Below are 23578 nucleotides of genomic sequence, written 5' to 3' on the forward strand. Positions count from 1 at the left end.
CCTCACCTTGACCTCCTTCCACCTATCGCATTTCCAACTCCCCTCCCCCAAGTCCCTCCTCCCTACCTTTTATCTTAGCCTGCTGGACACACTTTCCTCATTCCTGAAGAAGGGCTCATGCCCGAAACGTCGATTCTCCTGCTCCTTGGATGCTGCCTGACCTGCTGCGCTTTTCCAATAATTATACAAGTACAATTTCTGTGGAGAATGCTGCCACACCTTCAGCAGGAACCTTGGAGTAGTGATGGAAATAGGCTTTATCAACACTGCTTCTGGATTTCTGCCTATTTTCTGCAAGAGTTACAATGTTAGATCGAAAGAATCAATGCAGGTGGTAATGTACTAACATATTAGTTTGAAGTGCAGAAGACCTTCCATTTGTCTGGAGCTGTTGTGGAAAAGATCAATTTTTTGAACATAACTAAGCCATTTGTAAAAATGACTAGGTAAATATTATGAGTGTTTATGGTATAGAAACTCAATTTCCTGGAACATGAGTGAGAAATGGAACTGTAGGCTTGTATCCTTTATTATGACTAGACTATATTTTGAATTAAAATAAAGAAGGAGTCATGTTGATAATCACTACAAATTGTTTTAACTCACTAAGTTTTAGTTTTGTAAATCCCTGATATTATATCTTTCTTCGAATAGATTCTTACTGTAGAGAGGTTCTGAGTCCACGGATTGTCCTCTGACTTGGGCAGATGATGTGTTGGGAGAGGCTTTTACCAAAGAAAACATCAAAAGCAGATTCCCAGTTGTTTTGCTATAATATATGAATGCCTGACTAACTAACCCTGAATGGTTCTTCGGATGAACCTAAGCAGCTGATCTGACTTCACCTCCTGACGCTGCCTGTTCTTCCAGCCTCCTGCCTGTTTACTTTGGATTCTAGCATCTGTAGTGTTTTGTCTCTAACTGCATAAAAGAAGGCATACCAGAATGTCAATGTTAATTATTGATTTCTTTGATGGTAAGATGCATTGAACATTGGTGCTAGCACTGATGCAGCTTCCTAACAGAACCATGGGGACTAACCTTCCCAAGATCTGATTCAGCAGACAGACAGACTCAAACCTGTAAATGACACATGATGCTAAAATCAATGACAAAATGACTACTTGTGGATTTAAACTTAACTGTTCCCCCTAACAGATATGCACAATGAGGACCTCTGGAAATGGCACTAAGTAAATATTGCTCACAATACAAGTAACCAAAGAATGTTCTTCCAGAAAATAGACAGTAGAGAGAAATTATGATGTGTTCAGAGGTGGAAATTATGATTTAACAGATACAAAGGCTAATCAGATAGAGGAATGCTAACTTTGCATATTCTATCATGATACCCAGCTTTGGTTTCTTCATCTCTGATGCTGTCAAATGCAATTGTACCAGTTGCAGCATGTGCCATTTATCTCTGACCTGATTTTTGTATTGAGACAACACTTAGATGCCCTGTTACTAGTTTAGTTGATCCATTGCTTGTGGTGCAGTTTGAGGAGAAAGTGAGGTCTGCAGATGCTGGAGATCAGAGCTGGAAATGTGTTGCTGGAAAAGCGCAGCAGGTCAGGCAGCATCCAGGGAACAGGAGAATCGACGTTTCGGGCATAAGCCAGATTCCTGAAGAAGGGCTTATGCCCGAAACGTCGATTCTCCTGTTCCCTGGATGCTGCCTGACCTGCTGCACTTTTCCAGCAACACATTTCCAGTTATGGTGCAGTTTCCCTTACCACAGGAAGATCAAATGTAATTTGCATGATTGCTTTACCAAATATCTCTTTTTATAAACAACATTCAAGCCACCAAGTTCCAGGCTTTGCCCAGCTCCAGCAAGAATTAATCTAACTATCTCCTTAGACATACAAAGGTAATACCATCAATAAATCTGACATTGGCAAAATGCTGGGGGTTATCACAGATCAGAAATTAAATTGAATCACCCACTGTGGCTACAAGAACAAGTCAGAAGTTGGGAATTCTGTGGGGAGTAATTCACCTCCTGAATGCAAAATCATGTCCACAATTTACAACACTCAAGTCAGGAGTATGATGGAACACTTTTCCGCTTATCTGGATGTTTGCAGCTCCAACACCACTCGAGAAGCTTAACACATCCTGATAAGTATCCCATTTGTTTGGCATCTCATTCACTGCCATAAACTCCATCCACCACCATTATACATTTGCAGCAATGTGCACCATCTACAAGATTCACTGCAACAGCTCACTAAGGCTACTTTGATATCACATCCCAAATACATAATCTCTAACATCTAGAAGGGCAAAGACATCAGATACATGAAAATACCATGACCTGAACTTCCCCTCCAAATCATACCATCCTGAGTGAATAATAAAGAGCAATATCACCAGAATGAAAAAACAGAAAAAAAAATTTAATACTCAATATATGTACTGTGCATACTAGAGTTTTATTTTGAAGTATACAAGATTAGTTGAAGTATATGTCATTTGCTGTTTTTTCTCTGTTTTTTCCCTTTGAGTCCTGAAATTCCCTTCCTAACAGTAGTGTGTGTGAGTACACCACAAGGACTGCATCAATTCAAGAAGGCAAATCACCACTAACACCTCCAGGACAATTAATTATTGGTAATAAACATATGGCTAGTGATGACCACTTCCCATGAATGAACAACTAAATTTAAAATAAGCATGAGTCTAGCGTCCTTGCATCTCATGTGTTTATTCCTGTTCTAGAATCTTCTTTTCTGACCCATAATGTTACTTTAAACAAGCTCAGCACAAAGATAGTCTTATAACACGGAAACACACTCTTCGATCCAACCAGCTCATGATGAGCATAATCATAATCTAAACCCGTCACACCTGCCTGCACTTGGTCCATATCATTCCAAATCTTTCTTATTCAGGCATTTATCCAAATGCCTTTTCAATGTTGTAACTGTACTCATCTACCATTTCCTCTCAAAGCTCATTTCATCATGAACCATGCTCTGTGTAAAAAAATTTCCCTTTGTGTCCTTTTGAAACCTCTCACCTTAAAAATGTCTTTAAATCACTCACCATAGGGAAAGGATACCTTATCTATAACCCTCATGATTTTAAAAGCCTCTATGAAGTCACCTCTCAACCTGCTACACTCCAATGATAAAAATCTCAGCCTATCCAGCCTCTCCTTTTAACTCAAATCTTGCATTCCCAGCAACATCCTGGTAAATCTTTTCTGAACTCTCTCCAGCTTAATAATATCCTTCCTATAACAGGGCAACCAGCTAGAACAGGTTGGGTAAATTCACTGACAATTGCTGCAACAGCTGTAACAATGCAGCATTAAATCACCCACCCACACTCTTTACCAATGCAATTCCCCTCCGGGGAGTTTGACAGCAGTAAATTGATGTTAGCATCTTAACTTCCTCGTTGACTTATTAAAGACCTCCACTTCATGCATTGATATAAATTAATTCATACCCAGCTGTCAGCTCCAGTTTTCTGCCTGTTCCTCACATCCACATTTAATAATTATTTTTATTGCTTGAAGCTGCTTTTAATCATTTTCTATATTTCCCTGACCCATTTCACTATTTTTCCTCAACTTATTTTTTCTGTCTCTTTATAGCTTTCTATAAACCTGTTTACAGATCATTAAACTTATTTACTGCCTCTTTGAGATTTAGTAGTATGCATACCTGTTTTTTTGTCTTTAATCTGTTATTCTTCTTCCCCTTTTCATTCTTTTCTTGTCCTCACTTATTTTCAATGTCCACTTTTCCACACAAAAAGCGTTAACCTGTACTATATTTTTCTCAAATGCTGACTGACCTGTTTGTATTTGCAAATATTTAACTGTCACACTGTACAATATCATCTGGAACAAATTCAAAGAATTGCTCTCCGTTGTTCATATCACCATGGCAAATAAACAAAAGCAGTGTACACAACTGGTATAAGCAAACCTCACAGAAAAGTGGACCATGTGTTGATCCAAAAAATAAATAACACAGCAATACCATATCTAATTTTCCTTCATTGTCACTACTGAGAATGCATAACCAGTTTACGTCCTTCAATTTGAAAGAAAATCAAAGTTGCACCTGAGTGACATGAAGAGATATTAGGATCATTTGGATTTAGTCATCTGCCCTAATATCTCCTTATGAGCCTTGATGTCAGATTTTGTTTCTGATGCCATCATGAAGTACCCTGAGCTTGTTTTATTATGATAAACATACCATGCCATATATGGTTATGCATTCCCAGGACTGAAACTGCATGAAGAAAAATTAGATATTTACCTGACATGTCAATTATGTACCAATCACCTGAAATCCCGAACAGGTGCTGATGACTGTAGCAGGAAGCTAAGCTCGAGGTTGACAGCTCATCTCTTTGTAAGAACATGGATTTTAAAATGAACGGTCATTAAGGATACACAGCAGTATGAAGGAGACCTTGCCTGAGTGAGATAGAAGTCAACTATGCATATCTGGGGATTTAGTTCAAAATAGGAATTTGGTGTACCAGGGAAAGACGTGCTTTAAGTAATGTCTACTGCAAGAATCAGTGTGCTGATAAGGGAGTTTGGTGAAAGGCAGGGAGGAGATGTTTAATTCTTCTACTCTTTTTTTTCTGCATCTATCATTCGATTTCCAATTTTGTGCAGCAGAAGGAGCAGGCAAATTGATAACTGGTATTATTAGAAACTATCATTTTTATCAATATTGCAAGTATTGTTTTATCAACATTATATAGTTTACTGGTACTGTTTACACATATTGGGATGTGTTGATTATAAATTAATTAATTGGTTCTAAATGTCAGATGTCAGGAACAGGAGCTGTGACTGCAGTGAGGTAAGTAAGGAAACTTGGAAGACAGGAGCATGGGAACCTCAGCCTTTACAATTGTCAACAAGTTTGTAGGATTTTTGGATAAAGCTGAAGACTGGCTATGACATCATTAGATTAGATTAGTTTCAGTGTGGAAACAGGCCCTTCGGCCCAACAAGTCCACACCGACCCGCCGAAGCGCAACCCACCCATACCCCTGCATTTACCCCTTACCTAACACTAGGGGCAATTTAGCATGGCCAATTTACCTGACCTGCACATCTTTTGGACTGTGGGAGGAAACCAGAGCACCCGGAGGAAACCCACGCCGACATAGGGAGAACGTGCAAACTCCACACAGTCAGTCGCCTGAGGCGGGAATTGAACCCAGGTCTCTGGCGCTGTGAGGCCACTGAAACCACAATGTCTGAAAAAGTAAACTAGATGAAATATTAGTTACTTATCATAAAGAGATGGCAATAATCTTGGATGATTTTCATTATAAATGAAAACTAAACAAATTGGTAATAATGGCTTTGCTCAGGAGTTAATAGAATGCTTTTAAGACATGGTCTTAAAGCAGCACGGTCTGTAACCTGTCAGGAAGTAGGTTATAGTAGATACGAGTCGAAGAGTGTGGTGCTGGAATAGCACAGCCGGTCAGGCAGCATCCGAGGAGCAGGAGAATCAATGTTTCGGGCATAAGCCCTTAATCAGGAGTGATGCTGAAGGGCTTATGCCGAAAACGTAGATTCTCCTGCTCCTCAGATGCTGCCTGACCGGCTGTGCTTTTCCAGCACCACACTCTTCGACTCTGATCTCCAGCATCTGCAGTCCTTACTCTCTCCTATACTAGATATGGTATTGTGCAATTAACAAGATTAATTCATGATATCAGAGTAAATGACCTCTGGGTACCAGGAAATTTGATTGATATTTACATCCAGTTTGAAAGGATGAAGTGCGGATCTAAGACTAGTATCTTAAATTTTAATTAGAGCAAATATTTGGACATTAAAGCTGAGCTACTTGAAGGGAACTAGGAAAATAGCCGAGGAGAAAGATGAATAGAGCAGTATTGTCAGACATTTAAGGTTTTATTTCAGAATAATCAGATTAAGTACTTTTCTACGATAAAGAAAAAAATTCCAAGGAGGGATTTACCATCCATGGTTAACTAAAGAAGTTAACAGGGCGACACAGTGGCTCAGTGGTTAGCACTGCTGCCTCACAGCACTATGGACTTGGGTTTGAATCCACACTCGGGCAACTGTTTGTGTGGAGTTTCCACATTCTCCCTGTGTCTGTGTGGGCTTCTTCCAGATGCTCCGGTTTGCTCCCGCAGTCCAAAAATGGGCAGGTTAGGTGGACTGGTCATGCTAAATTGCCCGTAGTGTCCAGGGATGTGAAGACTAGGTGGATCATTCATGGGAAATTCAGGATTACAGGGAATAAGTTTGGTGGGAGATGGGTCTGGATGGAATGCTCTACAGAGGTCAGTGCACACTTGTTCAGCTGAATGGCTTGCTTCCACACTGTAAGAATTCCATGATTCTAAGATAAAGATAGAGTGAATATTAAGGAAAAAGCATAATTGCACATAGTTGATTGCCATGTCAGATAGGAGAAAGTGAGTACTGTAGATGCTGGAGATCAGAGTCAAAAAGTGTGGCACTAGAAAAGCACACCAGGTCAGGCAGCATCTGAGGAGCAGGGGAGTCATCAGGAAGGGCTTATGCCCAAAACATCAACTCTCCTGCTCCTCGGATGCTGCCTGACCTGCTGCTATATCAGATAACTGGTCAGAATATAAAGAATCAAGAAGCAAAGAATGAGTAAAGACAATTAAGTTAAAGCAGAAGAGGAAGAGCCAAGGCTCATTATTAGGTTTCTGATGACCCCCTTCAATCTCTTTTTTTTTCTGTATTTCCTCCTTAGTGTTGAGAGGATGATAAAATTCCATGACTGAATGGATCAGACATATCAAGCTAACTGTTCCAGTTACTCCCACCACATACAGTCAAGGTGACAACTGCTTGACAAGGGTCGCTTTTTTTGAAAGCATTGAAGGTTTATATCCTGGTCTGGTGGTCTTGTCAAAATGAAAAATCAAAGAACTGCAAACGCTGGAAATAGAAACAAAATCAGAAATTGCTGGAAAAGCTCAGCAGGTTTGGCAGCATCTATGGAGAGAGAAAGCAAAGTTGATGTGACCCTTCTTCTGACCTGTCAAAATGAAATTTGATTTTCTGCCATTTCACCTTGACCTTTTCATTCACACCAGTTTCTCACTTAGAGTCATAGAGTCATAGAGATGTACAGCATGGAAACAGACCATTCGGTCCAACCCTTCCGTGCCGACCAGATATCCCAACCCAATCTCGTCCCACCTGCCAGCACCCGGCCCATATGCCTCCAAACCCTTCCTATTCATATACCCATCCAAATGCCTCTTAAATGTTGCAATTGTACCAGCCTCCACCACATCCTCTGGCAGCTCATCCCATACACGTACCACCCTCTGCGTGAAAAAGTTGCCCCTTAGGTCTCTTTTATATCTTTCCCCTCTGCTGTTGTAAGAATAGTTTGCGTCTAACATAAGAACTGCTTTCCATGTCATCAGGCAGCGTGCTCCTCTACTCAAGGACTGTCTTATGTACATCTCACTTTGATTTTCTTTATTTCTGTAGAGATTCATTGAGTGATATTCACTGCTCCCTCAGCCTTTCCATTTAACTGGGGATTCATGGCACTGAACTTCTTAATCCTTTATAAAACTGAATTTTTCTCTTGTGAACTAAAGGCCACTAAAGGTCACAATGATGGGAAAATTGTGCTGACTGAAGTGTGCTTCAGGCATTTGACAATCTCACTGGGAATCATTGAAGCCAGCTGCTTCATATCCAGCTGCTTCATCTCCAAGTAGTTAGAATAGTAGCCCATTTCTATACATAACAATATTCAGTTCTGCGAGAGTGACGATGTTCACTCTCAGTTTCATCCATGTTCTGTCACTCGAAACATTAACTCTGTTTTCTCTCCACAGATGCTGCCAGACCTGCTGAGTTTCTCAAGCAAATTCTGTTTCAGTTTGTCTCAGATCTCCAAAATCCACAGTCCTTTGTTTTACTATTGATGCAGGTTCTAGGTGACAGTGAGGACTGCAGATGCTGGAGAGTCAGAGCCTATAAAGTGTGGCACTGGATAATGCACAGCAGGTCAGGCAGCATTCAAGGAGCAGGAGAGTTGACGTTTTGGCCAGGACCCTTCATCAGCGCCACACGTCATCCATGGTCTGTCTGGGATATCATGTATCAACAGTAGCTCTTCAGCTTGCTTATCTGGGTACTCACTAAATACTAGATTGGCTGATGTGGACCATCTGGAGGAAACCCACACAGACATGGGGAGAATGTGCAATCTCCACACAAACAGTCACACAAGGGTAGAATCGAAATTGGGTCCCTGGCGCTGTGAGCCATCAGTGCTAACCACTGAGCTACTGTGCCACCCAAATTGGGTGTTACAAGTGTTCCTTTTCCCTTGTCATTAATGGGGATCTTAGTGGATGCAAAACAGTTGTGTTTGTCTCTAACAGGTGAAGCAGCTTGAGATATTTAATTATATTAAAGATAGTATATAACTGCCTCTGACTAATTGCCTTGAATTCCCAGCCTGTGCGGAGTTAGTTGATATTAGGTATGATAGCACAGTCTAAGCTCATACAAAAACAGCCGCATGAATCAGTGTCTTCAGAAGACAGGTGAAGAAAATGAAGAGGAAACTTAAAAAAAGGAATGGCATAGAAACAGAAGATCAATATTAAAAAAAACTGATGGAATAAGTTTTATATTCCATATTTATTAATTTAATTCAAATTCTACTAGTTTGTATTGTCTCTAGGGGCTCAGACTGGGCCTCTGGATTGCTAGGCTACTGATGTTACCATGACAGCACTGCATACAGATTTAACTAAGCTACTTGCACTACATGTACAATTGTGTAATTAGGTCAATTTCTTCACTAAGGTGCAGAGAATTAAAAAAAATTAAGCTTATATAAATAGTACTTTTTATGATTTTGTTCCAACAGCATCACATTTGTTAATAGCCTAACTGCAAATATAGCTACAATTATAATGTTAGAATTCTTCAACAACTTACTACAGATCACTTTTTCTCAAGAGTTCATTTAGATGATATTAACTGTACCTAAATGTAACTAGATGTCGAGTGTAATCTTCTAAAATAATTATATTAAAATTAGAATTGTTTATAGGTTGCAATTGCAATATAGGATGCAGTATGAATAATAAACATGGTTAAAATAAACAGGTTATAAACTTTTCTGAAAATAGTAGACTTAGCATTTCATATAAATACCTTTGATATTAGTTTATGTACTGAGCATAAAACCATTAAATATTAAGTACAGTCAATGCCTCCAGAAACACAAACTCAATATTTTAGCAGAAGCACCAGGCCACTGAAAAAAATCCATGAAGCCCTCTTGCAAAATTTCAGATGAAGACATTTGTGGCATGTTATACAATTTTTATTGCATTGATTAATGTTTATTTAATTATTTTTCTTATTTCTGTTTTTCTCATGAATGACATCTTCCTTTTCTTCTTTCTTTGTTTCAGATTTTACATTCTTGTCTTCAATAGTTCCACTTTTATTTATTTAGTTTAATTCTTGTTATAATCTTAAAAGGTGAAGTTTATATTTAAAATTGTATTAATGAATGTCAAAATCTTATCATGAAATTGAATAAGTTTACTGGGACACAATAGTAAAAACACTTCTGGCTGCATTTTCTTTCATTGCTTGTTCAAAATAACATTATTGCGCATGATCAAGGAACCCTGTGTAATGCAGCAAACACCTATCAGCCTATCAGGCTTGTATCAGTGATGAATAAAGCAGGCAGACTGTACTGCATTTATCGTTTGAATCCCAGCTATGTTAACAAGCAATTAACTTATTTATAGCTTTGTAATTAAACTGCAAGGCATCTTTTCTCTTTATTAAAGAGCCCAATTTGCAACATTATTTATTGCCAAGCTATAAAATCATATTCCTTTGGCAGACATTTTATATTTCTCATTAAGATTTATATTTTAACTGTCTTCCTGGATATGTGCCAAGAAACTCCTAGTTCAAGAATGAATATGAACATATCTTACAGAGTAAATTATCATCTTTAAACATTGAGAATAAAAAAACAGTATGCAACCTTTTGCCCCCTCCAGCAACAAAAATCAGAATTAATTTCTTCACCACATTAACAAAAGGAACAGTAACCACAGGACGTAAGTGATTATAGAGGTAGATCTTGACTTTGCTGAATAGTGTTAAAACAGATGATAATGAGTCAGCAGCACATTTTACATCTCCCTCAATTTTCACCTCCATTTACACAGTCAGACAAGACAAGAATCAGTCTACAGTCTATTAACTACTGCTATTCAGTGTAATCTGAGATATACCAGGCTCTAATTGAGCTGTTACATTATTGATAGACTCTTCTCTACATGTGTTTTTTTGCCTGTCTCTCTCTCTCTCTCAAACACACCTTCTAATATATTTAAATCTGCCCACCCTGAGCTATTTCTGACCATTGCAATGTTGGTTTCTGGTTCTAAAGCCCTTGTGTGACATATAGTACCTTTAACATAACAGAAATCAAAGAGAGGAATCTTTCTATCCCTAAAATGACATTGGATATGATGAGAAATTTAGGAAAACCAAAAGTTGAGTGAGGCCCTATTCAGTCACATTTTCCAACCAATCCCTGGAAGTCGATACAAGGTTCTTGCTAGTGAACATTGAAATGCCTTTTGGCATGGATTATTGTTCATTTATCACTCTCATCATTATCTAAATTCATCCTATTAATGTGCAGTTTCCTGTTTTCTCACCCATCAGATACAAATTAGATGTTTAGAATTCCAACAAGGAAGTCAGAGCAAGTACTTGGCAATTCTAACTTGCCACTTGCTCCTCTGGATTGTCACCTTGGACACATGGTACCAACTACTCAGGATAAGTTCCATGGACAGTGGTCACACGGACCTTACATCCACAGACATTGGCATTCATATACCAGCCTCATTGCATCAACAATGGCCTATGGAGCACACCATCACCTCCCATTGGAATGCTCTGCAAGGATACTTTGTGTGCAAGGACAAGCCTCTAGCTCACAGTTTAAACTAGGATGCGTCTCAGAGCTGCTTGCCTGCCCTCTTCGTACTCACTCAACTTGTGCCGACTTTGATGCTCAAGCAGCCCTGCATTGCCTTGCCTTGCCTTCTGGTGGGTTACCCCCTCAGCTGCACTTTAAAAGATCGACATACTTGACTTGCCTTTCAGCATAGACACAAAGCCAGGTATCTGGTCACGGTTGTTAGCAGTCACCAACAGTGCGGCTGGACATGTTGTTTCACAGCACTGTGTGATCCATCACTATTACTCCTGTACCATAGCATTAGTGGAGTCATAGAGTCATACAGCACAGAAACAGACCCTTCAGTCCAACTCGTTTGCACCATTCAGACGTCCCAATCTGACCTAGTTCCATTTGCTAGCATTTGGTCCAAATCCCTCTCAACTCTTCCTATTCATATTCCCATCCAGATTGAGCCCGCCAACTTCTGAAACAGTTTGCCCACTGCTTCCGACAAATCTACCTGACATTCCTATGTCTGCTTCTGTGTTGGGATTAAGTTACGAATGGCCGACATCATTTTGCCTGGGGTTGCGCAGGTTCCTGGTTTCCATCAATCTTCCAAGTTTTCATCAATCTTTCTTGGGCCTGAAAGAGAGATTTGGCAGTAAAGTGCTTTGGGCAAGAAAGACACCAAAGAGGCGTGGCACTTTGTTAATGAGGCAAGCTTGGGACAATGTTCTAAGAAAATCCTCTATGTATTACAGTAAGTACCCTCCATGAATCTCAGCCAATTTCTGGAAAGTTCAAAAATCACACAACATCAGGTTATAGTCTAACAGGTTTATTTGGAAGCACACTAGCTTTCGGAGCGCTGCTCCTTCATCAGGTGGTTCATCAGGAAATGCAGCAATTGTGAGACAACCACCTGATGAAGGAACAGCGCTCCAAAAGCTAGTGCTTCCAAATAAAACTATTGGACTATAACCTGGTGTTTTGTGATTTTTAACTTTGTACACCCCAGTCCAACACTGGCATCTCCAAATCAATTTCTGGAAAAATTCAGTTCAAAGTGTTTCACAAATAGGAAAGCCAATCCCAGTTCATGAGGCAGTGGAGTAAACTATTAGGAAGGGTGACTCAAAATGTACTTGAGAAATAGATGTTAGTAAGAGTTTTAAACATTGGGAAGTAATGAAAGGATTGAATCCCAAGATTGTAGGTTAGGACAGTGAATATTGTCTACATGGACTTTACTAAAGCATTTGACAAGGTCCCTCATGGTAGGCTGGTCTAGAAGATTAAGTCACATGGATTGCATGTGAGTTGGCAAATTGGATACAAAATGTGTTTGGTCACAGAGGACAGAGAATGAGTGAGGAGAGATTTTTTTTTGACTGGAGGTCTGTGACCAAGTAGTGTTCCATAACAATCAGTTCTGTGACCACTATTACTTTGTAATATATATAAAAGATTTAGATGAAAATGTCAGTGATCTGATTAGTAAGTTTGCAGATTACACAAAAGTTGGTGGAGTTATGGATAATGAAGAAGGTTATCAAAGGATACAGCAGGATATGGGTCAGTTGGAAAGTTGGGCGGAGAAATGGAGTTTAATCCAGACAAATGTGAAGTGAAGCATTTTGGGAGGTCAAATGCAAGAGGAAAGTATACTGTAAATATGACCCTTAGGAGCATTGACATTGGTAGGGAACTTGGGCTCCAAGTCCATAGCTCCCTGAAAGTGGCAACAAAAATGCTAAGTTATTTTGCAGCTGTATATAACTTCTTAGTTTGGCCACATTTGGTGTATTAGTGTGTAATTCGGGTCGCCACACTACAAGAAGGAGTGAAAGCTTTGGGGAGACAAGAAGGTGTACCACGATGTTGCCTGGATTGGAGTGTGTTAGATATAAACAGAGGTTGGACAAACTTGGATTGTTTTTGATGGAACATTGGAGGTTGAGGGGCAATCTGATAGAAGTATATAAATTTATGAGAGGTGTGATAGGGCGGATAGTCAGAGTCTTTTTCCCAAGGTGGAAATGTCAAATTGTAGGGGATATAGGTTTAAGGTAAGATGAGGAAAGTTTAAAGGAGATGTACAAGGCAGGATGTTTTTACTCAGAGGGTGGTAGGTGCCTGGAACATGCTGCATCTACAGGACATGATAGACGCAGATACACTAACAAAAATTAAGACACAAAGGGAATAGAGAGATACAGGCCATGTGCAGACAGATGGGATTCGTTTAGAATGGCATCGTGGTAGTACATGATAGGCCTATGGCCTCTTCCTGTGCTGTGCTGTTGTATTGAATGGGATCATTTGGCTAAAGCTTCCCCAGAGAAAGGGTCACACAAGCTTGGGAGGTAACAGCATGTTTCAGAACTGCAGAGACTGAAGGGAGACCAGTGGAAATGCAGCAATTTTAGAGAATGGATGAGTTGCTGATGTTTATTTTTCAGAAGGGGGTGATAGCAAAGATTTTTAAAAGGGTTAACTGGTACATGAGGAAGGTGCTCCACTGATTAGAGATAGAAGGTCAGGAATAGTTGTTGAGGCAGAGGTAGGGAAGGGGTGCAGGAGGAGCAACAGGGAATCAGACCAAATTATTTTTATTTTGGAGTTGGAAAAATTCATAATCTCTGACCTGTTCACATTCAGTGTTTGATATGAAGCAGAGGGTAGAATGAAGGAGTGGAGTGGAGTGGGTAGCAGCTATGGAGGCGAGAGGGAATTTCATTTCTCCTCCATTACTGCCGCTCCTCCTGGTGTTACTGAGAGACAAGTGAAGAGTGGGTTTGCATTTCATTCCCCCTCTCACATTTTAACTAGAGGTGGGAGGGCAGCAGGGTGTTCCCTTACAAATCTTGACATCTAAAAACTGGCAGGGACATACTTTTCACAAGTCAAGAACTCTGGAACATAAAATCATAGAATTCCTACGTGTGGAAGCAGGCTATTCAGCCCATCAAATCCAACCGACCCTCCAATACGCATCCCATTCAAACCGGTGACTCCATGTAACCCTACATTTCCCATGGCTAATCCAGCTCACCTGCACATCCTTAGACTGTGGGAGGAAATTCGAGAACCCGGAGGAAACCGGGCAGACCCAGGGAGAAGGTGCAAGCTCCACACAGATGGTCACACAAAGGTGGAATCAAACCTGTGCCCCCTGGCGCTGGGAGATAGCAGTGCTGACCACTGAGCCACGGTGCCGCCCTAACAATTCTCAGGGTTCAAATAGCACAGCACCCACTGCTGCTCTGCATCTCATTATCCACCCTGTTCTAGTCACAGCTGGAGCACGGGTAGCATTATGCCTTCCACCCTGATACTGGGATAGTAGGCATTTCAGCTGAAGAGCACTATATAAACAATACGAATTAACCAATTCCCATAGTGCTGCTATTGTCTCAGCAGAGTGATTTTTCCCACAATTACTAGAAACTAATTCTCATTTTGTGTCTATTTTTATTTTTGATTTGCCTTCTTTAATGCCATTAGATTGAAATGCCAGCATCCATCTTTTTCCCTTCAGTGTTCTGTAATCCAAGTTCCCAATGTTTGTGCAGTCATCTGACAAAGGGTCAAAGCTGGAATGAAGCATTTACCAAAGGGAATTAAATTCAGAAGATCAAGTCAGGCTGCTGCAACGATAATAATATCATATATTCCTGTAGAACATCCCATGATGTTTCAAAGATGTTGTCAAACTAAATCAGCCCTACCACTTCTAGTTAAAATGTGAGTGGTAGGAATGTAACCTAAGTGATATTATAGTAGATCGTCAAAGGTTTGGTTAAAGGAATCGACTTGAAGGAACATATTAGAGGAAACTGAGGTAGAGATTTGGAGATTTTACAGAAGAAATCTCGATCCTTGGCAAAAAGTCTGACCACCATTCATGAACTGCTTAAAATTGGGATACACAAAATAACAATGGAGATTGCAAGCTTTAGCTGGTTAATTATCCCATAGAAACATATGGTCTGCACAAATTCAATATTTTTACCTCTATGACTACAATGCAGTCAGTGGAAACAAAATTTGGGAAGAATGTAAAACAATCTGCAAATTCACTATCTTGCATTTTACTCTATTATACAAGTATTTCATTTCCACCTGCTTCTTGGATACTTTCCTGACAGTTATCAAGAGAAAGAGGGACAGTGTGACAAGGTTTGGAAGCTGGAGAGTAGCTAAGCATTTGGTTTGCACATGATGGAGTTAAAGTGACCCCAGGATTCCTTCAAAGCACATAATTGCATTGCTAATCTCACCAGTGCAGCCAATTCAAGAAAGATAGTTATTGAAGACAATACATGCCTTGCGGCTGACTCATCAGCAGACACATTGGACACAAGGACCCATTCAACTTTATTAAAAGAAAGTTCAATTATTCATCCTTATGGGCATGCTGCTTTAAATCTACTTGTGTGATTATATTATTGTGGCACGTTTTTCTTCCAGATCTGAATGTAATCAATTAGATGCCAGAGAAAGTACAATTCCAACTTTAGAATGGATATGATTGGCATTAAAACTGAAATTTGAAAAACTGCTTCTCTAGAACCTGTACTGTCCCATACTATCATTGTCCTGTTTGCTTCAACCTTCAAGACAAAGTTCCAGCTCCGTTGCACTGAGACTGCATGCCAAACCCTCTAAAAATTTCTGGAGTCTTTCCAAATTCACTCCATATTCCTAAGTCTGCTGCAGTCAAAATTGCAACACTGATTAAAGAAATAATAGGTCTTGGCTTCAAGCCATGTTGTATTGTGGGAAGCACAGGGCTCTGCATGAAGCTGAGTAATTACATTATTTTTTTCAAATAATGCTTCCTGCATTAAGATATTTCAAAATATATGAACACATGAAAAATAAAGGACTTGCCCTTTTATCTTTGTTTGATATAAACAAAGCTACTGGGCTGGCCAATAATACATTGTTCAGGAACTAAAGGGCTAATGTAAAGCAGATGCATGTAACATCATGTTGAGCACTGAAACCCATCTGTGTGCCCACACCACTGTGAAATACTTGTAGTGCTATTGGTCTGTCCTCGGCTATGAAAGAATATTAATGATGTCATTTCTCCATAACGTTTTCAGCATCCAAATAGCTGCCAGCGCTCAATATCCATATAAACAAGATGCTGTATGGCTGGCCTTATCAGCCATATTGAATTGCTGTCCTTCATTCCAGAGTCTGTTTCACAGTTACATGAAATAGTTGCATGCTGACCCAACTAGTTCAGTGATTTTCTTCATGTTATCCTCAAGTTTCACAAAAGCAGTAGTTCACATCCTAAAGCTGCAAACATTTACTATCAGCTGACATTTATCAACAAAACTGTAAACAACATTGTTTATATAATATCTGTGAATGATCATCATTTTCTACTGTCTGGTTTTTGTTGAAGAAATACAGGATCAGAGGAGACAGGCAGCATAATGTTGCTATTGGATGGGCCCTGGCATATGTCTTTTGCTGTGGTCACATTAACCCTGTCCACTGGTTTGACATAGTTGAGGCTCAGTTTGTGGAGCAATTAAACCTGGTGTATTAAAAGAAGATTTGGAGTCAAAATGGTTGAAGTTTATGTTGGCGAATCATGGCACATTTGATGGTCACCACATTGGCAGCATGATCCAATTAAAATATGAGTTCATGCTTACTTAGTACTCTCCAGTTCATATTTCAGGATACCTTACATCTGTTTCATTTATCAGTTTATTAACTTTTGCACTCAATTCAAGGCAGGTCTTCCCTTATTTCACTGAGCTTTGCATTTTTCCAATTTAACTACCTTTGGCTATTCATCATGCTGGCCTTCATAGTGAGAGGATTTGAGTATCGGATTATGGATCTCTTCCTGCAGTTATACAGGGCCTTGGTGAGGCCACACCTTGAGAACTGAGCGCAGTTCTGGTCTCCTAGTCTGAGGAAGGACATCCTTGCTATTGAGAGAGTCCAGCCAAGGTTCAGCAGACTGATTCCCATGATGGCAGGACTGACATATGCGGAAAGACTGGATTGTCTGGGCTTGTACTCACTGGAATTTAGAAGGATGAAGGGTGATCTCATTGAATCATATAAAATCCTCATGAGACTGGACAGGCTAGATCCGAGAAGAATGTTCCTGATGTTGGGGAAGTACAGAACTAGGAGTCACAAGTCTAAGAATAGAGAGTAAGCCATTCAGGACTGAGATGAGGAAGAATTTCTTCACTCAGAGAGTTGTGAATCTGTGAAGTTCTATCCCACAGAAAGCTGTTGGGGTCAGTTCATTAGATATATTTGAGAGGGAGATGGATGTGGGTTTTGTTGCTAAAGGGTTCCAGTAGTATGGAGAGAAAGCAGGAATGAGATACTGAGATTGCGTGAACAGCCATGATCACATTGAAAAGTGGTGCAGACATGAAGGCCTATCCCTATACCTATTTTCTACGTTTTCATATTTCTATCCCTTTTGAACTATATTCTGATCATTTTTCCAGAGCAACTCTTCTACTCTCACATCTGCTATTTGACCCTTTGCATTTCTGAGTCAAGCAACATTATTTACCTTGCTGGACTAGAAATGTAGTGGTGCAAAAGTTAATGCAGGCAGCATCCAAGGAGCAGGAGAATCGATGTTTCGGGCATAAGGCCTTCTTCAAGAATGAGGAAGATATGCCAAACAGGCTAAGATAAAAGGTAGGGAGGAGGGACATGGGGGAGGGGTGTTGGGAATGCGATAGGTGGAAGGAGGTTAAGGTGAGGGTGATAGACGAAGTGTGTGGTGGGGGCGCCGAGGTCACATATCACCCTCACCTTAACCTCCTTCCACCTATTGCATTCCCAACGCCCCTCCCCCATGTCCCTCCTCCCTACCGTTTATCTTAGCCTGCTTGGCACACCCTCCTCATTCCTGAAGAAGGGTTTATGCCCGAAACATCAATTCTCCTGCTCCTTGGATGCTGCCTGACCTGCTGCGCTTTTCCAGCAACACATTTTTCAGCTCTGATCTCCAGCATCTGCAGTCCTCACTTTTTCCAAAAGTTAATGCAATAAAGTTGCTGAATGTGACAATGACTGAGGCACAGCACTAGTTTGCTGAGCATATGCACTAGTGACCATTTTCTCCAAAGCCTCTATGGTATTCTATCAGGAAAAGGATTCATGTAGGGCACTATATTATGCATTGAAGAGCTGTTAATGCTTGATATCCTGACATTATATAGTTCGGCTTAGCTGAAGTAATGTCTTAAACATTACATCCTTTCCACCACCAACAGGCAGTGCCAACAATGTACAATGTACAAGATGCACTGCAATAACTCGCCAACACATCAAGGTTTCAAGTCCACTATCTCCTACGTTAGAAGTACAACTGTGGCTGATGCTTGGGAAAACCAACATCCCTGCAACTTATACACCATTATTACTTGGTACTGTATGATCATTTCATCACTGTCATCACCTCAAAATCCTGAACTCACTCCATAACAGTAGTCAGCATTTCTGCACCATACAAACCACACAGGCTTCTGAAGATGGTTCATCATCACGATGAACAATAAATGCTGATCTAGCAGTGATGTTCACATCCCATAAACATATTTTTACACATTATAGTCTGGGTATGTTATTTTGTGACAGTGTTCTTTAAGAGGGGTAAGTCACATCACACACAAGCACTCATGAGTTACATAAGCGGGTCATCAGCCAGGTTTGTGAGCTTGTTCAGGCCTCTTTTGAGTTCTTACAGAATACACATTTTGGAGTAAAGCCTCCCTGTTGGGTTGCAGCAAATGACAAATTTGTGGGTTCTTGAGTTCTGACTGGAACATAGTAACTGCTCAGTAAAGAATACATACAAAGTAAAACGTGAGTCCAGTGCAATAAGGCACTATATTAAACTTCAACTTACCCACTGAAGCTAGTACCATTTTAAGACTTTTCAGGCAGAAAATACTTCTAACATGACTGAGCAGATTACAGACTGAATATTTGCTATCCATTGTGCATGCTTTTAATCTGTCAGAGTATGGATGCTGGGTGATATTTCCTGTGAAACCTCAGTTACTAGTAGTCACACTCATTTGCCATGAAAGGATCAGCAACAGATCTGCTAATATAATGGTTTCCCCCCTATTCTTTGTCCTACCCTGTTATAAAAAGAGTTTGCTATTGTCCTTTGTTTCCTTTCTTTGCTCTTGGTATTTTTATGACCTCCTTGTGTATGTTAGTCTTTCATTTATTATTTATGATTAGATTAGATTAGATTACTTACAGTGTGGAAACAGGCCCTTCGGCCCAACAAGTCCACACCGACCCGCCGAAGCGAAAAGGAAACCCACGCAGACACGGGGAGAACGTGCAAACTCCACACAGTCAGTCGCCCGAGGTGGGAATTGAACCCGGGTCTCTAGCGCTGTGAGGCAGCAGTGCTAACCACTGTGCCACCTTCTTAAAAAATATTTTAATTGCTTTAAGACTTCATTGATTTCTGCTCTTTCCTCCAAGTCAGAATGGTTTTTAGTATATTCAATCTCATTGTTTAATTATATTCTGCTGCCTTGTTATTTTATTTGCTAGTCTTACTTCCATTTAAATTCATTCTATTCAGTCCAATATTTTTGTTTCAAATGGACTTTTGTATTTACTTGACTACAAAAGTATTTAAGTTATGACCACTGTTTCCTAAAATTTCTTCAGTCACTTTCGTTATTTGTCCTGGCTTAAAATTAGGAAGTCAAGTGTTGCACGCTGCTGAAATTCCATGGTGGGTTCATTGGTCTCCTAACAGAGTTATAATAAAAGACTGGCTGGATCATAGCAGAAAAATGTAGACATATAGAAAGTAGGAGAAGAAGTAGGCCATTTGGTCCTTCAAACCTGCTCTACCATTTAATATTATCATAGCTGATCATCCAACTCAGTACCCAGTTCCCACTCTCTCCCATACCTTTGATTCCTTCAGCCCTAGAAGCAACATCTTACTCTTTCTTCAAATTATTCAATGCTTTGGCCTCAACTGCTTTCTGTGGTAGAGAATTTCACAGGCTCACCACTCTCTACGTGAAGACGTTTCTCCTCATCACAGTCCTAAATAGCCTACTCCAAATCCTTAGACTGTGATCTCTGGTTCTGGACTTCTCCAGTCATCAGGAACATCCTCTCTGTGTTTACCCTGTCTAGTTCTGTTAGAATATTATAGATTCCCAACCTCCCCTAGAATATAGTTCTAACTGATCCTGTCTCTCTACATATATCGGTCCTGTCATTCCAGAAAACAGTCTGATAAATTTTTGTTGCACTCCCTCCATTGCCAGATCATCCTTCCTCAGATAAGGAAACTAAAACTGCACACTCCTATAATCAAACTCTCTCACTATGAAGGCCAATGTACTATTTGCAAGACCAACATACTCAGAAAGTCTACATCTTTTATTATGCTATATTCTAAGGAACTGCTGCAAAATCATATTTTAAAAATGAATCAAACTAAAGAATGAAACTAAAAAAATGAGCAAAGATAAAATTGCCAATTTATTTATTCTTTATTTTGTTTATACTAGGTTAGATTAAGGATTATATTAAGTACAGTAAGAAATGACTGTCCAGCATATTCATGTTAGTCCGAATAAAATGTATTATTTCTGCATTATGTTTAGATTAGATTCCCTATGGTATGGAAACAGGCCTTTCGGCCCAACAAGTCCACACTTACCCTCTGGAGAGTAACCCACCCAGCCCTCGCTAATGCACCTAACATCATGGGCAATTTAGCTTAGCCAATTCACCTGACCTGCACATCTTTGGGAGGAAACTGGACCATCCGGAGGAAACCCATGCAGACACAGGGAGAATGTGTAAACTCCACACAGACAGTCACCTGAGGCAGGAATCGAACTCAGGTCTCTGGTGCTGTGAGGCAGCAGTGCTACCATCGTGCTACCCCATGATGAGTTTACATCAACCCGTCAAGGTTTTCCGATAGCTCTACTAGCCTACCCAAATCAGAGAAAATAAACCAGGACTTTTCTGTTCCGGGCTTGTAAAAACAAAGAGAACTGGAAACTTAAGACAAAAAAATGAATTAAATTTCATTATGGTAATTTATGAGATCAGCTCAACTACATTATCATGTTTTGAGAAGATTTGTAGCTCAGGTTGAGATTCTGGATGGAGGTTTGCTCGCTGAGCTGGAAGGTTCATTTTCAGACATTTCATCATCATACTAGATAACATCTTCAAGTGAGCCTCTGGACGAAGCACTGTTGATGTTTCCTGTTTTCTATTTATATGTCTGGGTTTCTTTGGGTTGTGATGTCGTTTCCTATGGTGATGTCATTTCCTGTTCTTTTTCTCAGGGGATGATAAATGGGGTCCAAGTCAATGTGTTTGTTGATAGAGTTCCAGTTAGAATGCCATGCTTCTAGGAATTCTCACGCATGTATCTGTTTGGCTTGTTCTAGGATGGATGTGTTGTCCCAGTTGAAGTCTATCTATCTATATCTATATCTTCCTTATCTATATGTAAGGATACTAGTGAGAGAGGGTCATGTCATTTTGTGTCTAGTTGAGGTTCATGTATCCTGGTGGCTAGTTTTCTGCCTGTTTGTCCAATGTAGTGTTTGTTATAGTTCTTGCACTGTATTTTGTAAATGACGTTAGTTTTGCTTGTTGTCTGTATAGGGTCGTTTAAGTTCATTAGCTGCTGTTTTAGTGTATTGATGGGTTTGTGGGCTCCCATAATGCCAAGGGGTCTGAGGAGTTTGGCAGTCATTTCAATGAGCCACCACTCACTGCAGCACAGAGGAACTACGCAGAGGAGAGGAATATCACCTATACAGTGTAGTCAAAAAGAATGGGTACCCAATGAACACAGTCCGCCGATCTCTCAGCAACAAACCCAAACAAGCAGACAAAATGCATCCAGAAACCCTAGTCACTCTCCCCTACATCAAAGACATCTCGGAATGTCGATTCTCCTGCTCCTCGGATGCTGTCTGACCTGTTGTGTCTTTCCAGCACCACACTCTTGACTCTGATCTCCAGCATCTGCAGTCCTCACTTTCTCCTAGTAAGTCAAGGGCAGCCTCTGATACCACTTCAGAGTCTTGGGTAGTCAGTCAGTTGGCCAGTCAGCATGGTCAGGGTCAGGATCATCCTCTCATGAAAGACTGAGGAGCCGAATGTTGGGAAGCACACCACCCATCTTGGTTCTTATTGCTCTACAGCGAACTATTTAATCCTGGAATGAGAGAAATGGAGGATTTGAGTGAAATGAAATTAGGTGGCACAGCTATCAGTGCTGTGGTGATGAAGTGTTCCGAGGGAGTGACTAGGCAGCACATAGGTCACTCAGGGTTAAGAGGCAAGGGAGTGGGGTGAATGACAGTGAGTGAGGGAAGATATTATAAGTCATCATGAGGGGGGCAGAACATGACCTTGGTGGGAGGTGGATACAGAAGAAGAGATGGGGTGAGTGTGAGTTATCACAGTGAAGAGTTACTGCTGAGCAGAGAAAGCTATTGATCTTCTTCATTCACCACTGTGCATTACTCCAAACATCTGAGACCACAGTGACACGGGAGGCAACCTTGGACTAAGCTGATGGGCTCTGATGATGTAGAATCCTGTGCTGATCCTGGGGGTAGGAAACATCTGCACTATCCTGTCCAGCAGGACTTTCAGGTGCCCATTTGCAAAGCAGGGCACCAACTTCCCCTTCCCTGCCACATCCAAGGCAAATGTCAGGAACTGTGCAGGGCAACACTGGACTGACAGTATGTGTCCTTGCACAATAGAGTCTTTTAAAGATGGAACCAGTGCCAGCAATGCCAGCCTATTCCAGGGTATTCCAAGAGCGATGAGTTGTTCCTAGGAAATAGTAGAATCCAGCTAGCATTGAACCGGAGGGACACAGTAACTAATTAATGAGGTGGGTTGGAATGACAGTGTGAGAAAATTGACTAGCCTAAAGGAGAGAAACCTTCTGTGAAACTTGATTAAGCTGACACCAAACCAGAATATTCTAAGATGCAGCCCCTTGTTAAATTAACCTAAAATGTTGGGATTTATTGCAATTGGGTTGTGGAATTTGAAGAACTAGCTATCAAAGTAATTTGCATAAACTCCATGTAAAACCTGTGTAATATGCTGGTGTTCAAAAAAATAGAAGAGCAGTAATCCTGCTGAAGGGTGCAGTGCCAAACGGGAGACAAGTAGGTAATGAAGAGTTTGGGAGAAGATTTGTAGCTCGGATGCTCGTTGTTGTGGTTCTGTTCACCGAGCTGGGAATTTGAGGATGACAGGGGACAAAACGTCTGCCACACAAATTCTCAGCTCGGCGAATAGGTAATGAAGAAGCAGGATTCAGCTCATTCAACTGACTCACAGCTCACTGTATGTCTAATCAATCTTTCTCTGGCACTTTTCAAGAATGTCCACTTTCCTACATTACAATTATAATTCGAAAGTACTTCATTAGGATAAAGCATCGCTGGTGATCAGGAAAGGATCTATACAAAATGCAAGTCTTTTATTTAGGAAGATCATTTGGCATGCTGAATCCAATAAGGGAGGAT

At 40.4% G+C, this 23578-nt stretch overlaps 1 protein-coding gene across 7 annotated transcripts in view; it reads right to left on the minus strand.

The window, feature by feature from the left end:
• The window catches only part of cracd (capping protein inhibiting regulator of actin dynamics), a 216741-nt gene that overhangs the window by 110764 nt on the left and 82399 nt on the right, over positions 1-23578 (minus strand). Inside the window, exon 2 of one of the 7 annotated variants that reach the window (XM_043690514.1) lies at positions 11512-11636. The exons of the other annotated variants lie outside the window; for them this stretch is intronic. The gene's annotated coding sequence lies outside the window, so the exon portion shown is untranslated. The remainder of the gene's footprint in view (positions 1-11511; positions 11637-23578) is intronic. 7 annotated transcript variants of the gene reach the window in all.

This window comes from Chiloscyllium plagiosum, chromosome 1 (genome assembly GCF_004010195.1).
Source record: "Chiloscyllium plagiosum isolate BGI_BamShark_2017 chromosome 1, ASM401019v2, whole genome shotgun sequence".
Lineage (NCBI taxonomy): Eukaryota > Metazoa > Chordata > Chondrichthyes > Orectolobiformes > Hemiscylliidae > Chiloscyllium > Chiloscyllium plagiosum.